Raw genomic sequence first — 15622 nt, forward strand, 5'->3', positions numbered from 1 at the left:
TCCGTCTTTAGTCGACGAAAACAACACCGCTTGTCTGTCACCTGGTTTCAGCCGAACCGGGAGACTCCTGAGACGGCCCGGGCCTGCATGGATACATTCATCATCTGTGCATTTGTGCCTCGACTGCACTGCTGCACCTTGTGTGTGCCTGAAGCAAGTCCCTTTTTTATTTCCATTTCACTATCCGTGTCTATATTTGGGTCTGCTTCTTTCACTGATCATGGTATACTGGAGGTATTTTAAGTGGTGATTGGCAGGACTCATTATCAATATCAATCATCATTTGTGTCAGCACATTATGACCCATGTGTAGACCTATAATCACGCCGCCAGCCAAGGACGCAATTATGAAATCATTATGGAGTTTTATATCTAAATGACAGGGATAATCACTCCATCTCATTATGACACATGTTCTCTCTCTCTGTGTGTGTGTGTGTGTGTGTGTGTGTGTGTGTGTGTGTGTGTGTGTGTGTGTGTGTGTGTGTGTGTGTGTGTGTGTGTGTGTGTGTGTGTGTGTGTGTGTGTGTGTGTGTGTGTGTGTGTGTGTGTGTGTGTGTGTGTGTGTGCGCAGTTGGCTCCACTTGTGTGCGTGCATGCGTTTGTATCTGAATTTTTGTCAGGGACCTGCGTAGGGCAATAGTGACACTTGGGATTATCGCTGCATGTCCTGTCAAAATGCACTACAACAGCACTGACAGTCGAGCAGGGCTGTAAGTAATAGCTACACGGTAAAGAATACTGTTAATGCCACCAACACACCTGTATGTCTAACAAGCAGAACCTTTTTAAGGCTGTCATTCGAGTATGTGCAGTATGTAGAAAAGGCCTCAATGCAAGGTCATTCTATAGTATAGAACTGTATAGAATCTATACAGTTCTTAAAGATCAGAACACATTGTGGTTTGTTGCCATGGGGACACACTGCTCAATAGAAAGGTTTTATATGCAGGTGGTGTATAGGTGTAATTATGTTTTTTGATGTATTGTATGATTTGTATCATTCTCATGATACAGAGAGGAAAGAGTTCAGTCCGTACACAGCCTCAGCTCCACAGTGTTTTATCTTTTTAAAACACCGACATACAATGACACAACATTTTGGCCACAGCTGGCCTTCATCAGGTGACAATTAAGGTTCATCAGTTGACACTGATGAAGGCCAGCTATGGCCGAAACGTCGTGTCATTGTATGTCGGTGCTTTTAAACAATTCAACGCTGTGGAGCTGAAGCTGTGTGCGGACTATACCTCTCTGTATCTACCTTTTGTCAAGCACCGGCCATCGAGGGACTGGATGTGTGCAATCCACTTGTTTTAAAGATGGAGTGCCATGGTTTCCCCCCCAGCTGTTGTGGGAGGGGTTAGGGTTATGATGTCACTAAAATGGTGTTCTTTCGATTGGGCCTTTTGACTCGAAGGCTTTCAGCTTTCAGGAAGAAACCAAAAATACACAGGGAAGACATATTTGAATATTATAACCACACCTGGGGGGTCTATTAGAGTAATGGTATCTTATCTCCATAGACACATGCAAAACAGAAAAATTACAAATATCACGGCACCCCCATCTTTAAAATAATTCTCATGATATATTCACATAATACAATGATTGGTTTCACAAAATGATCCATTATGTGATACTTCATGATCCACAATAGTAGGGCTTTAAGCAACTAGTCGACTATTCAACTAGTCGACTAGTAAAATCCACTATTTGACGTACTAGTTGACTAGTAGTCATTTGTTCAATATAGTTTTTTAACCAACTCACAGACGTAAAGGGTGTCTGCTGGTTTCTGCCGGACAGCGGCGGTATATCAAATCAGGTCGCCTGCAGGTTCCTTTACAGTGGGAAATATTTGCAAACAGACCTATTGGATATTTTTTGATTTATGATGATATTACAACATTCCAAATAGCATATTCCCCATCTACAAGTTTTGCTACAAATGTATTTGTTCAAACAGCCTTATTAAGACCAACGCTGGAAGGAAGAAGCATTGCTTTGTGTTCCTTTCATGTACATTATACTCAAGGTAATGGTCAGATGAATTAGACGTGGTGCATTTGGCCCCAGTGGAAAGAAAGCTTTTAGCTCTCCTATAGGCCAGACCTCTGCTGGCCTAGTAGGCTCTATTCATCACAGTTGGCAGAGCTAGTGGGCTGTAGCGTTTCAGAACGGAGCGTGGAGGAAGCACCTGCTCTGCTTCAGTGGGGGGGAGAGAGAGAGAGAGAGAGGGAGAGAGAGGCAGCCTCGACTCCCAGGTTCACACAGTCCAGGATTTATTCAGCCACGTGCAGCACTCTCCATGCACTGCACAACCCCAGCTTGTGAGGCTTGGTAATTTTAGCCTTGGATTCGACGGCAATTGTCACTGTGCAAAAAAAAGACACATTGGCCACGCACGCACGCGCATGCACGCACGTGCACCCACATACACACATACACACACCACTCTTATTTCTCTCTCTCTCTCTCTCTCTGTCTCTCTCTCTCTTCTCTCTCTCTCTTCTCTCTCTCTCTCTCGAACACATGGATCAGTGCACCAGTGCTGCAGCACACCCTGCTTTCATTAACGCTAATTAACTTTTCATGAAGACCGCTTCCTTTCTGGTTTAATTAACTGACCATCCTCCCCCTCGGACAACTTTAGCTCTTATTGGGGTGGGTAGGTGGGTGGGGGATGCACCCAGATGTGTGTGTGTGTGTGGGGGGGGGGGGGGGGGTGGGGGTGCAGCATGGAACAAAAACAAAGATTGTGTGTCTAAGTATAGCAACCAGGTGACCTGTCTGATTTTGAAAAAAACAAAAGTGTGTGTGTGTGTGTGTGTGTGTGTGTGTGTGTGTGTGTGTGTGTGTGTGTGTGTGTGTGTGTGTGTGTGTGTGAGATACTGATAATGCAGCAGATGGATCAAGGGCAGGGGTGGACTGGCCACAGGACGTACCAGGCGAATACCCCTGTGGGCCGACCCTCTGGTGTTAAATTAGCTGTCTGTTGGTTGTGTATATCATTTATGTTGTACTGTAAATGTGGTGGTGTGTTAAGGGCTTGTATTTCAAGTATTTGTATGGGCCTCGACACGAAAAGACAGTAGAGTATCTGCACACTGGTTGTGGTGGGCCAGTCTGGGCCAAATTCCGCGAAAATGTCCAGGCTGAATTTTTGTCTCAGTCCAGCCCTGATCATCTCCCTCAGACCCCTCTCACGATTGTGTATAAACATACCCTATACCACACAGCTTTGTTAAACCAATTAATTTATATATTTTTCATTCAAATGAGTCCCATTTGAGTCATCACAGCTGTTACCCCCTGATTAACCATGTGTGTATATGGTATTCACGTGCGCACGCACGTAGGCACACATACACGCATTTATTTCTTGTCGGGGTCACTGACAGTCTGGGGGATTCCCTCAGTCCCTGAACTTAAATAAGGTCCTCAGACACCCGGCACGCACGCTGTGTCTCTAATAATATTGACTTAAACACATGCCTGTAGGCCATGCTGTATCGAGTGAGTGTAGATGCTAACAATTCATCACACGTCAGCCCCTCCACCACCTCCACCTCCACCCCCTCCACCGCTTCAACTCTCATCTTCCACTGGAGGAAGCATCACATGTATTAGACATAGCTACACAGACCCACACGTCTGTCTGTCTGAATTGCTTTGCTTTTACACACAGCAAGTGCAGTCTGATTTACATCATTGGCAAAACATGCATCCTAGTCTGGTTTCATTAGCTTCTGATCATAAAACGTGGGACATTAATGATAGCAAAGGCTGTAAAAGACATACATTTACAGTGTAAAGGATGTATGTCAGCAAAATGTTCCTCATTCACGAAATGTAACTGTTTCTCTCAATTTTAAATGAACATTGATAATATATAATCCTTATGCTAAATAATGGCTTCTTTATTTATTTATTTTCTGTGGTGGTCACGACTCTGGTCCAGCCTATAGTTTGAGAGCGTGCAGAGAGTGTTAGAGAGGCAGGGGCTGAAATCCCGTTAGAGGGCACTTTTAGACAAAAAAATTGGTTGGACTGGAAAGGGCAGTTGTTTTACAGACGAGTAAAAAAAAAAAGGGGCCAGCGGCTGAAGCCCCCTTTGATGTCTATGTGTGCACGTCCCTGCTAAGGAGGTAATGAGGTTCATGCTGGAGCATGATGCCAAACGGCAGGGGGCCCGAATAATGATGTGAGCCAACACAGCTGGCTCCATATCAAAATATATAATGCTGAATATTTCCCTTCCCAACTCTGTAAGAATTTGTTTTACTCTGTAAATATCTGGCACTTAAAAGTGCGTGAGGTCGTTAGTTACAAGCTTATATTGTCCTGTTCTTTCTGCCCTGTGGCTTTTCAATGCAATGTGTCCAATTAGCCTTTCATGCACTTTGTCCAGTCTTTTGCGTAAGCTGCCATGGATCCAATCTGTTGAGAAATGAAACACAAATCAGCCACATTTGGTCCGAACAGCATTCACATTCACATTCACATTCACATTCACATTCACATTCACATTCGCACACACACACACACACGCGCGCGCACACACACACACACACACACACACACACACACACACACACACACACACACACACACACACACACACACTAATTCACTCCTTTACCCTCTCTGGCGTCCTTATCTTTTAATCTGGCCTGCCTGTGATCGGGTAGGAGGGGTCGGACTGCAGGCGGAGGTTTCCCTGTGTCTGACACGGATCCCCCCCCCCCCACCCCCCCAGATCTCCCACCACTCTCTATTGCGCTGCTCCCCCAGTTGCCATGGGAACGGCCGTCGTGACGAGGAGGGGGGTGCATTATGGCAACACTTCTTGCATTATGGCATTGTACCCTCTCGTCAGCTTTGAGGTGCTTTTCTGTGTGTGTTTAAGCCTGTGTGTTAAATGGTTAAAATGTAGTTGTGTTTGTTTTACACACCCCAGTTGTTTTGAGAGTAAAGTTTTTTTTTAGAGTAAAGATGGAACTTCCAGTTCCATCTACATGTATATGACATGCAGGGCATTGGTGTCAAATTTGTACGAGATATATTTTATACTGTTACCAAATGCGCCTTTTAATGTTTTGCCCCAAAATGACTCCCACAGATATCCAGTGGTGGAAAAAGTACTCAATTGTTTTACTTAAGTAAAAGTACCAATACTGCAATTCAGAACTACTTTGTTACACGTAAAAGTACGGATGTATGTTTTCTAATCAAAATTAAAATAGCCACAGTAACTAAAGTTTTCAAGTAATTGTAGTGAAGTATATAATATAAGTAAAAGTACAAATGTTGGCTCTGAGATGTAGTGGAGTAGAAGTAAAAGTATTGGAAATTGGAAGTACTCAAATCAAGTACAAATACCTCAAAATTGTACTTAAGTACAGCACTTAAGTAAAAGTAATCTATACGGCAACAGTATGATGGCTTTCTCTATGGACCTAATCAAATCCAGAGATTGTGGACAGTCTGTTTGCCCTTCATCCTTTTACTATTATGTCCACACAGCCCAGCTCCTGGCATGTCAACTGACCCTCAGCGATCCACATCAATGCACAGCACAGGGAATCACGTTGCCTGTACAAACCTGTGGCTTTACAGGCTGCCCTGGGGTTGTGCTTGGAATACATACAAAGGCTCCCATGATTGTTCTGCCTTTTAGCCACACTTGACGGCATTAGACCCGAAACAATTTCATTGGTGCTGCGCGCTCTCCGCGGTGAACACCAAAGGTCAGGCCATTTGAATATGTTATAGCCTAACATGTTGTTTTTTTTTGTTTTTTTATTTGTCTATCGTGCAAATTAATGAGACATTAGGCTGAAATGGGTTTTGCATCCAGAATCCCTCATGGGTGACAAAATAACAACACGCCTATTGTCTTACTAGGGCCAATATTTTTTCACTCGAGATGGACAAATGCAAACCCTGAAGCCCAATTCATACTTTGTTGCACGGCAGTGAAAATACACTATGAAAGTATCCAATGCGTTGTTAAACCTAGTATAGGGCTGCTATTTTCGCCGCATGGCACCGTTGTCGCGACGGAGTATAAATTTGGCACAGCAGTGATGTGTAAATCCTATTTGTCTGTACATGTCTGCGATGACATGTTGAAGTAGCAAGTGAGGGATAGCACATCCCTGGAAGGAATGTAATATATTCGTTAGTAGACCAACAGGAATGCAGCCACACTACAACAGAAAGGACATTTTAATGCAATTTACAATGTAGGCATTTAGCAGACGTTCTTAATCCAGAGCGATTTACGTTAAACAAGAACAAAAGCATGGCAATACATCACATACATAAAAAGTCGTTATCATGAAACATGTGTAAGCTAAGAACGTAACAGTGGAATATCTATATAATGAAACTATATATAAACTATACATACTATACTATACATATCATCATCATCATCATCATCATACTATAATTCAGTCAATGTCTGTGTGTGTGTCTGTCTGTCTGTCACTGTGACTGCCGTATCTCCTGACCACCTACACCAATCGCTCCCACTTTTCACACAGGCATTCTTTGACCATAATAATATTGAGGTCTTAATGAAGAGGAAAAAAAGTTTCACACCATTATCTGCGTATTAGATTTTGAGATAACTTATGTGCCAACCAAGTGGAGACTTTGGCCTGGGGGTGGCATTGACTAGAAGAAAGGCAACAGGGTCATTAGGGTTCATGTTGCAGAGAGTGGAGGCCGAGGCACCAGCATATTTCTATTGGTGGTGCTGAGGGAGAGCTTGACTGTTATTTGAGGGTACTACGGAATTGAATATCCTACCAATATATACATGCCTGACCAAATGCAATTAATCGTGCGCGACACCCAAAAAGTGCATATACTGTAGCTTGGACTGTACAAACAAAGCTGTTGTATTACCTATCTGCAAAAAAAGGGGGGGAAACAGCACCCTCTACTGTTTGTTTCCTTGAACACAAACCCTAACTTCATTTAGGAAATGTTAATTATGAAGTGGGCTTTACAATGAGGAATAGTTATCATACAACCAGTGTCAGACATTATTAATTCATTGCATTTGTTACTGCTCTTGCTGTTCAGTTTCAGTTGCTGTATAGATTCGTTGTTGACAACTCCCGTCACAAGGACGTCAGTTTGCTCTTGAGATAAATTCTGCTTTTTCTTCCACAACAGTATGGAAATTACCGGAAGAGCCTTGAACTGAGCATATAGTGGTGCCCAGTCATTTGACATTGGTCATGATGATTCATTCATGACTCATGATTGAATACACCTGCAACACACCCACAGAAAAGCGTGTCCAAGGTGGACCATACCTTGGACACGGGACTTGACTCTTTCTTCCCTCCACACGGGGGTTAAACCAATGTCAAGTCAGTCCTTTCCACTCGGAGCGGCACCTATCCTGCTCTGTCCGATGGAAAGTCTTAAAACATATTAAAAGCGCAAATTAAACAATGAAAACATAACTTGTGTAACTCGTTAATGGGAGGGAAGCTGTTCTACATCAGTAAACTTTACTACTCGTTATCCATGTTCACAAGATATGAAACAAATACGTTCAAATGATATTATTTATCCAGTTATATTACCGTACCACTGACACAAGCCACTAACTCGCTAATTAAGTTGTTTAAGACATTTGTGTCGGGTGTTGTCAATGTCATACAGTGTTTCATGTGAGCCAGTAGTGCACTGGTAAAAAGTGGGAGGAATCAAAATGGCATAAGACTTAATTAGGAGAGAAAGAAAGGTGTAGAAAAAATTGGGTAAAAACAAAAGAAAAATGAATGATGACTAACATGCATTATACATAAAACATGCAATGGATGACATGTACAGTTAATCATTCATAATATGTGTAAGACATTATAGATGTGGCTTCTGATTAGTGTGCATCAAAACGGCGCTCATCGTTCTTATGGAAGCTGAAGGTGGAAGCTGAAGGTGTTTCTTGAGGAAAGGACAGTGAGTCAGGATTTCTCCACACATACTTATCTTCTTGGCCACAAAAATAGCTACCCACATTTTAGCCAGGTCTTTCTCGAGCTTTAATATATCCAACATTCTTTTAAGGTTGTACTTTTTGAATAATGGCTTCTTTCCTGCTACCCTCCCAACAGGCCAGTTTTATATGCAGAGCTCTTGATGTGGTTGACCGGTGCACCTTTACTCCTCTCTCAGCCAGTGAACCTCTGTAGCCCCTTCAAAGCGATTCCCTCATAAGTCTCCTTGCTTGAGGAGTTTTGAGGGACATTATTTTCTAGGCTGTGCCTAGATGGTGTTATGCAGGGTCCACTTCTTCATTATCAGTCCAACAGTGATCACTGGGTCACTGGGATATGCATTATCTTGTATGCATTTTGAGTATTATCTATCAAAATTTCAGGCAAAGCCTGACCAATTATCCTCGAACAGATTGGGTCCCAGCTCCTAGGTTTCCTGAAGGTGGCATATATGACCGTTTACCCTTTCAGACTTTCAGTTTTACCCTTTTTTCCCATACCAGAAACACATTTGAATCTATCATCTATTTCATATGAAACACACTATTCACTATTTGCTTATTTTTCTCTCGCTGAATTGTGTTTGCAGACAGGCAAAGTTAATAGGCCCCATGGGTGGATTACTTTATCCCCCACAGTTTGAACGATGTCTTCCCCCTTGGCATTCAGATTTCCATGCTACCCACATCCTAAGATGGTGTGTGTGTGTGTGTGTGTGTGTGTGTGTGTGTGTGTGTGTGTGTGTGTGTGTGTGTGTGTGTGTGTGTGTGTGTGTGTGTGTGTGTGTGTGTGTGTGTGTGTGTGTGCGTGTGCGTGTGTTAGAGAGAGCTCGTGTAGTGGTGATTGAAGAACTGCTATGCAAATGAAACCCCCATGTACTGTAGCGTGTATAAATTATAGTATGGTCATAGCATAATATCATATAGGCGATGCGTTGTTCAGCTGCCTCTAGCTTTGTGGTAGAAATATCATGCATCATATCATCTAGGCATTAATATGAAAAATACATTTTGACTGTGGTGGCTCAGGGGTAGAGTGGCCAGATGGAAACCACAAGGTTGCCAGTGCGAACCCGTGCTCGCCTAGAGTTAGTGTCGAGGTCATTGAGCAGGTCACTGAACCCCTGATGTGCTGGTTGGTGCCTTGCATGGTTTCCAACCGCCATCCGTGCGTGAATGGGTGAATGTAATGCACAATCTATGTAAAGTGCCTTGGATAATAAAGGCGCTATATAAATGCAACATTTACCGTTGAAGTACTGGGGTTGAGTATGTTGTCCACCACTGGTGAATTCTATATCCCTTTTTCTATATCACTTTTTCTATATCACCCTCCGCCAACCTGGGGAGAGCAACGGACTTGAACTCATGCTTCCTTCATGCCTGAGTGTCCAAGTTGATCCTTCCACCTGACGGGGCTGGCCAGGGGGGGCTTGTTTTTTGTGAGGGTACCTACCCTGAATTCTATATCCCTTTATGGGTGATATAGAATTCAGGGTAGGTACCCTCACAAAAAATATCCCTTATATTATTATTATACTGTATATCCCTTTATGCACAGGTTCACTGTCAGTGACTTGTTGAGCTGTACTTGTAGATGTTATTGCTAGAAAACACGGACTTGGGCAAAATAAACGGTCACTGAGTGACACGAACGCAACGTGCCGAAACACAGAGTCCACCTAGACCTAGCCTCGCACCATTGAGAAAAACAGGATTACTAGCAGTCTGCTGTTCCGAACTGCAGCCCCGGGGTTCTCAGTTGATGGGGGAACGAAAGTGATTCTTTATGCTCTGCAAGGTCTCCCTTTGAGCGCATCAGTGTCAGACTTCAGTCAAACCTATTACACAGGGCAAATACGTCACATTAAATATTCACCCAAGTCCGTGTCCAGCGAAATGCAACCATAAATTATTCAAGTCATGAACTTGGGAACATGACTATGTTTCCCACCCTGGCACCACAGATTAGAAACATCCCCTGGCTGATTGCCTGACGTCGTCCTTTTGTCCGTTCCCTGTGCTCCGCTTCATGGACAAGCAATCATTTCTCAAATTAAATCATTGTGCTTGCAGCACGCGGAACAACATGTTCGCATATGTTGCAGGCTTATCTCCACAGAGTACCGTAGTGTAGATGCATCATGTTGGCAGTTTCAGTGCCTCATTTGATGTTCTGTTTTAGTGTCTAGGCGGATAATTGATTAAACTAATTCCAAAAATGCTTAAGGGGTATAATTTGATTTGTGAAACCTAAATCCTTCAAGATAAATGAATAAATATCTAAGCCTCTGGCATTTATGACCACTGCCCCACTGGTGTCAGTGGTAATACTTGCCATTATCCTGAACCAAACGACAAATGCTCAAAGCTATTTTCAAACCCTCAGCTGTTTCATTAGGAACAGTGTTGTGGTCTGAGCCAGCTCTGTGGTCGTGCAAGGCTGGGTGAATCAAAAAATGTAAATCCTTCCCAGTTCGTCTCTCTGTAGGATTTTAGCATTCTGGACACTCTGGAGGGAGTGGTGCGTGTGCGGCGTGCACGTGTGCGTGTCTGACACACACACACACACACACACACACACACACACACACACAACACACACACACACACACACACACAGAGGAACAACAAAGTAAATGAATACATTTAACATGGGTTAATATTTCACAGCTTCTCATTTGCTCTGCTTGATCTTGATGGAGCTCCCCGTGTTTGCATGCCATCTGTGTGTCAATGTGATGTGCTCGCTCAACAATGTTCAATATTCTGGCCCAGATGTCTCGTCATCAAAGAATATCAAGGAAAACTATTATTAAAAATAAAATAAACCTTATCCTCTGCCTTCTAATTGACCTATAATGCCTTGGTGATGATATACAGCTTCAAAGGGCATAGCCTTGGCTTCCTCCGTGTGACCTCAAAGGACACTGGACCAGCTGTCCATTGATGATACCATAATTCCTGCATTCAGAGGCCCATCCATACGGGCAGTTTAGCAGCGGATGTGAATGTTTCAAAATAGAGTATATATATCTGAGAACCACTGATCTATGTTAAATGGGACAGACACATTCACAACAAATTCACGGTACCGCGCTCACGTAAATACGTTGTCGCACCGTGACTTCTCCGAGCAAAAACGCAGGTCTCATTGAAAATGAACCATAGGCGTGTTTTATCGCTCCCCGTTTGCAAGGCCCTTTATAGTATATTATCTATAAACAAGTCAAAACTCTTCCTGATTGTTTTTTTCTTTCTTTCTTTCTCTCATCTCTGTCTCAAATGAAAGTGATATTGAAATTTGAAGCTGAAGCTGCTTGGGTTTTGGTGAAACAATTTATTATGCTTTTGGGCTAAAGAAAAACAGGTTTTGCACTCTTCAACACCTCCTCTGATCCAGTTGGGATCAGAGGAGATGTATTATTCTGCAGAGTGATTTTTATATAAGAGTAGGGAGAACACAGATGAGAGCCCAGCATGTACAGTATGATGTACAGTGTGAGCTGGAACCCCTTCAAGGGAAACCCCTCACAGACGAGCTGCTTACATCTGTTTACTAGCCTGACCGAGGGAGGTGGGCGTGGCTGTCCTTTCCCCCAACAGACTCCACATACAGTATATTAGCTATTGTAAGTAGGCTTATCATGTCAGTAAGACTCAGTATCATGTCAGTATAATGTCAGTATCATGTCAGTATTATGTCCGTATCATGTCCGTATCATGTCAGTATCACGTCAGTATCATGTCAGAATCACTGTCAGTATCATCGTCAGTATCACGGTCATTATCATGGACAATATCACGGTTAGTATAATGCCCTCGTTCACTTGGACCCAAACCACAAATTCCACAGCAGCAAGGCTGTATTTGATTTGGGTCTGTCGGGGGATTTAGCAGTCAAACAAAGCAACACAAACAGCTCCCTGGGCAAACACTGACATTCTACACTCCATGTTTTGGTCTGTGCACATAAAAATGTGTTTCCTCTCCTATTTGTTTTTCCCATTAAAATAAACAAACACCCACTACCCATGGCCTTTTCATGGTGTGTGTGTGTGTGTGTGTGTGTGTGTGTGTGTGTGTGTGTGTGTGTGTGTGTGTGTGTGTGTGTGTGTGTGTGTGTGTGTGTGTGTGTGTGTGTGTGTGTGTGTGTGTGTGTGTGTGTGTGTGTGTGTGTGTGTGTGTGTGTGTGTGTGTGTGTGTGTGTGTGTGTGTGTGTGTGCGCGCAAATAGTACTTGATGTGCCCATGAAAACTTGTTAATTGAGGTATATGCAGCCTGGATTTTAAATAGTTTCGAAGTACAGTGCGCTAATGGGTGAACAATTCCATATTACACAAGTTAATGTGATGATTTAAAGCAAATTCCATGCAGGTTGAAGAGCACATCCATAAGAGTATATCCAGGTCCCCCCCCCCCCCCCCCCCCCGAAATGACTCCTCCCCTCTACAGAACCCTTATGCATAATGTATGCATTATGGATAATTATTATGAACTTGATTCTTTGTCTCAACTGCTCTGATAAACAATACGCACGGACACACACGTGCGCGTAGCCCGTATTAGGAATCATCTTTTGTAGTGCTCGCTATTAGTGGTATTATTTCAACCCTGGTGACGGCTTGACAGCATCAAACATACTCGGAGCAATCATCCCTCATGATTATGATGCTGTTTTGGTGCTTTAAATCAGGGGTGCCCAACCTTAGGTCCGCAGACCCTTTAGTCGTCTGGAATTGAACACGGAAGTGCTGTGCATGTGTCCATGTTGAATTTGGCACAGGCTGTCAAAAAAACGCATGCACACTCGCTCGCGCGCGCGCGCCACACACACACACACACACACACACACACACACACTGCCTGCAGTCAACATCTGTAACCAGCGTGACACGATCTGAGAGTAATCCATAACGATAAATCTAGCGACACCTTGGCAGCAGCAGAGCAGCTCTGCATCTCGCCGCAATCTCACCGTCTGCTAGCCAAGCATCTCCCCCAGCAACCTGCGAGACCTTGAAATGAGAACATGCACGCAGCAGCGATCACCATCTCCCCCATGTAGCTCACATAGCAGTCTATGAGTAGGCCAGAGAGTATTTTTTATTACATAATTAGTGGTTATTGGCCAGTACTGACCTACTTTACAAATAGTAGGAGTATCTTCACTGCCCTCAAGATTCAATTTGAGGGCAGTACTTGCGCGCTCTGCTTGCGCAAGTAATTAGTATGCTACTATGCACATGCCATAAACGTAGCTGGTTGTACTGCTAGCTGTGGGCTGTGTTGTGATGTATCGGTCCAATTCCGGAAGCCCCCACCTTCCTGTTTAACCCGGAAAGACAACAAGGTCCGTAACATTGGAGTCAATGAGAGGATATCCCTTCTCCGTCTCCAACTTTACTCCTCATTCATCTGTCAGACCGCCACATTGTTTACTTCATTTCCTTTATTTGATGCGATTGCATTCCCACCTACACCGAATCGAAATCAAGTGCGAATGGAAGCGAAGCGAAACCCCCCCCCACCCCCCGTTTTTTGGCAGTAGAATGCAGTTCTTTTTCTTTTTTTTTTAAGTAAATTTTATTCAAAGAGTATGACATTGTGCAACAGAGAATATGACTCTTTGTTTTTTTACATTTTCTCCCACAACTCCTTTCCCAGTCATCCACCATCTTTCCCCACGAGGCCAGACATACAAACAACATATAAACACAGGTATAAAACCAGTAGGTTGAGTACAAAACAATACACACAACATACAGTATATACACAGGTATAAAACCAATAGGTAGACAAGATACTAAGATACAAAGAAAAGGATCATATGGTTATTGAATGCAGTTCTTTGATGCGCAATTGCGCATTAGGATTCGAATGAGGCTTCACACCTGCCAAACGTAGCGCACTTTCCGACAATGTGCAGCAGGATTCGTTTTAACCGCAGTAAAGCTTTCTGGTGTGAAGGCGACCTTAGACATCTCTCACTGCACCGGGCATAAAAGCATGCAGCTATCCATAGCATCGATATGTCATGGTAATTCAGGTACTGAATACTGCCTGTATACTTTCTTCCTTCTTGGGAGGGGGTCATTTATCTTAGCGTCAGTGTAAATATTGCTTTGCTAATGGTTTTATATTCTGCCCAACTGGCTCTGTAGTGACTGTAATGAATTAGGTCCAGGGGTCTCAGTGACAGCCTGGATCTACACGGTCCCTGAAGCGCTGAGCGGCCCGGCCCAGTGCTTCTGTGATCCAGTGCATTGGCACTGATGCCCCGCAGTACTGTATATTTCACAGCTCAATAGAGTCCAGACTGGTCCTTAATTGTCAGGCTCTCAACTGTGCTGGCAATGTGACATTTGACCAAACATGGCGACGTGCTGCAACCGTAACTTTGTCCTGCTCAAAAATATCCATGTTAAATGTTTGAACCTTGGTCTTAGTGATAGCATTTTAGCAATTGTACTCTAGGCTTGAATTCAGTATGTGAACATTTTCTAGAATACAGTAGGAGAGGACAGTTGCACTCTCCGTCTTGTGTGAATTTGACAACCAAAATGCTTGGGTAGAGCTGCAGTCAATGTATGATCTGTGAAGCGGCGAACAGTAAAGGTGGTTGCACACTGGGCGCGTTCTTCGGAAAACCGATGGAGAAACGTGCTTGGTGTGTGGGGACCATAAGCTCCCCCTCCACCGTTTACCTCCCCACGACCTAGCTAGCATCAAAGCTGTGTTTTCCGCTAGTCTGAAGAACAAGAGTTGAAGGTGTGCGCGTTCACACAAAGCCACAAAAAAGTGCAATATTTGCCTCTGAGATGTAGTGGAGTAGAAGTAAAAGTATTGTAAATTGGAAGTACTCAAGTAAAGTGCAAATACCTCAATTGGACTTAAGTAAACGTACTTGGGCCTGGGCCGTGGCTCAGCGGTCCAGGCACCTTGGCTGGTAATCCAGTCTGGCAGTGTGCCGCAGGTTTGACTCCCGATCCCGACAGCCTTTACTGCATGTCACCCCCCCCCATCTCTCTCCTCCATTTCCTGTCCTACTGTGATTCTATCCCTCTACAAAAATATTAAATAAAGGGGAAAGCCACAAAGATATCTTAAAAAGTAAATGTACTTGGTTACTTTACACCACTGGTACTTTAACACATTGGAACACATGCCCCTGAGGCCCTGACACGCATGACACGCGCACGCCACACACACGCACACACGCACATACAGAGACATGTACATATTGTTTGTTCTTTTGGACAAACACTGAACGCACCCACTTCCCACTCTCGACATTAGCAGACGCGTAGCCTAATCCTAAAATCCTCCTCATCACTATTTAGCAAGATGGAGTGACCTCATTCTTAAGACTTCTGCCTGGATGTGTTTCCTCTTGATATTATTCAAAGGGATTTACATATAGGACACATTTGCATACGCCCCACCAGCCCGGCAGTGTGCACGCGCTCATCCGTGAGCATCAAAGAGGGAACGGACAGCCACGCGTTTGTACGGGTTACGAACACCGCCGCGAGGCTTCTCTAATGTGTCACCCTCCCTCTTGCATGTCGTGTGCGCTCATCGCTGTCACATTAA

Source organism: Protomyctophum bolini (assembly GCF_963924005.1).
Source record: "Protomyctophum bolini genome assembly, chromosome: 24".
Classification (NCBI taxonomy): Eukaryota; Metazoa; Chordata; class Actinopteri; order Myctophiformes; family Myctophidae; genus Protomyctophum; species Protomyctophum bolini.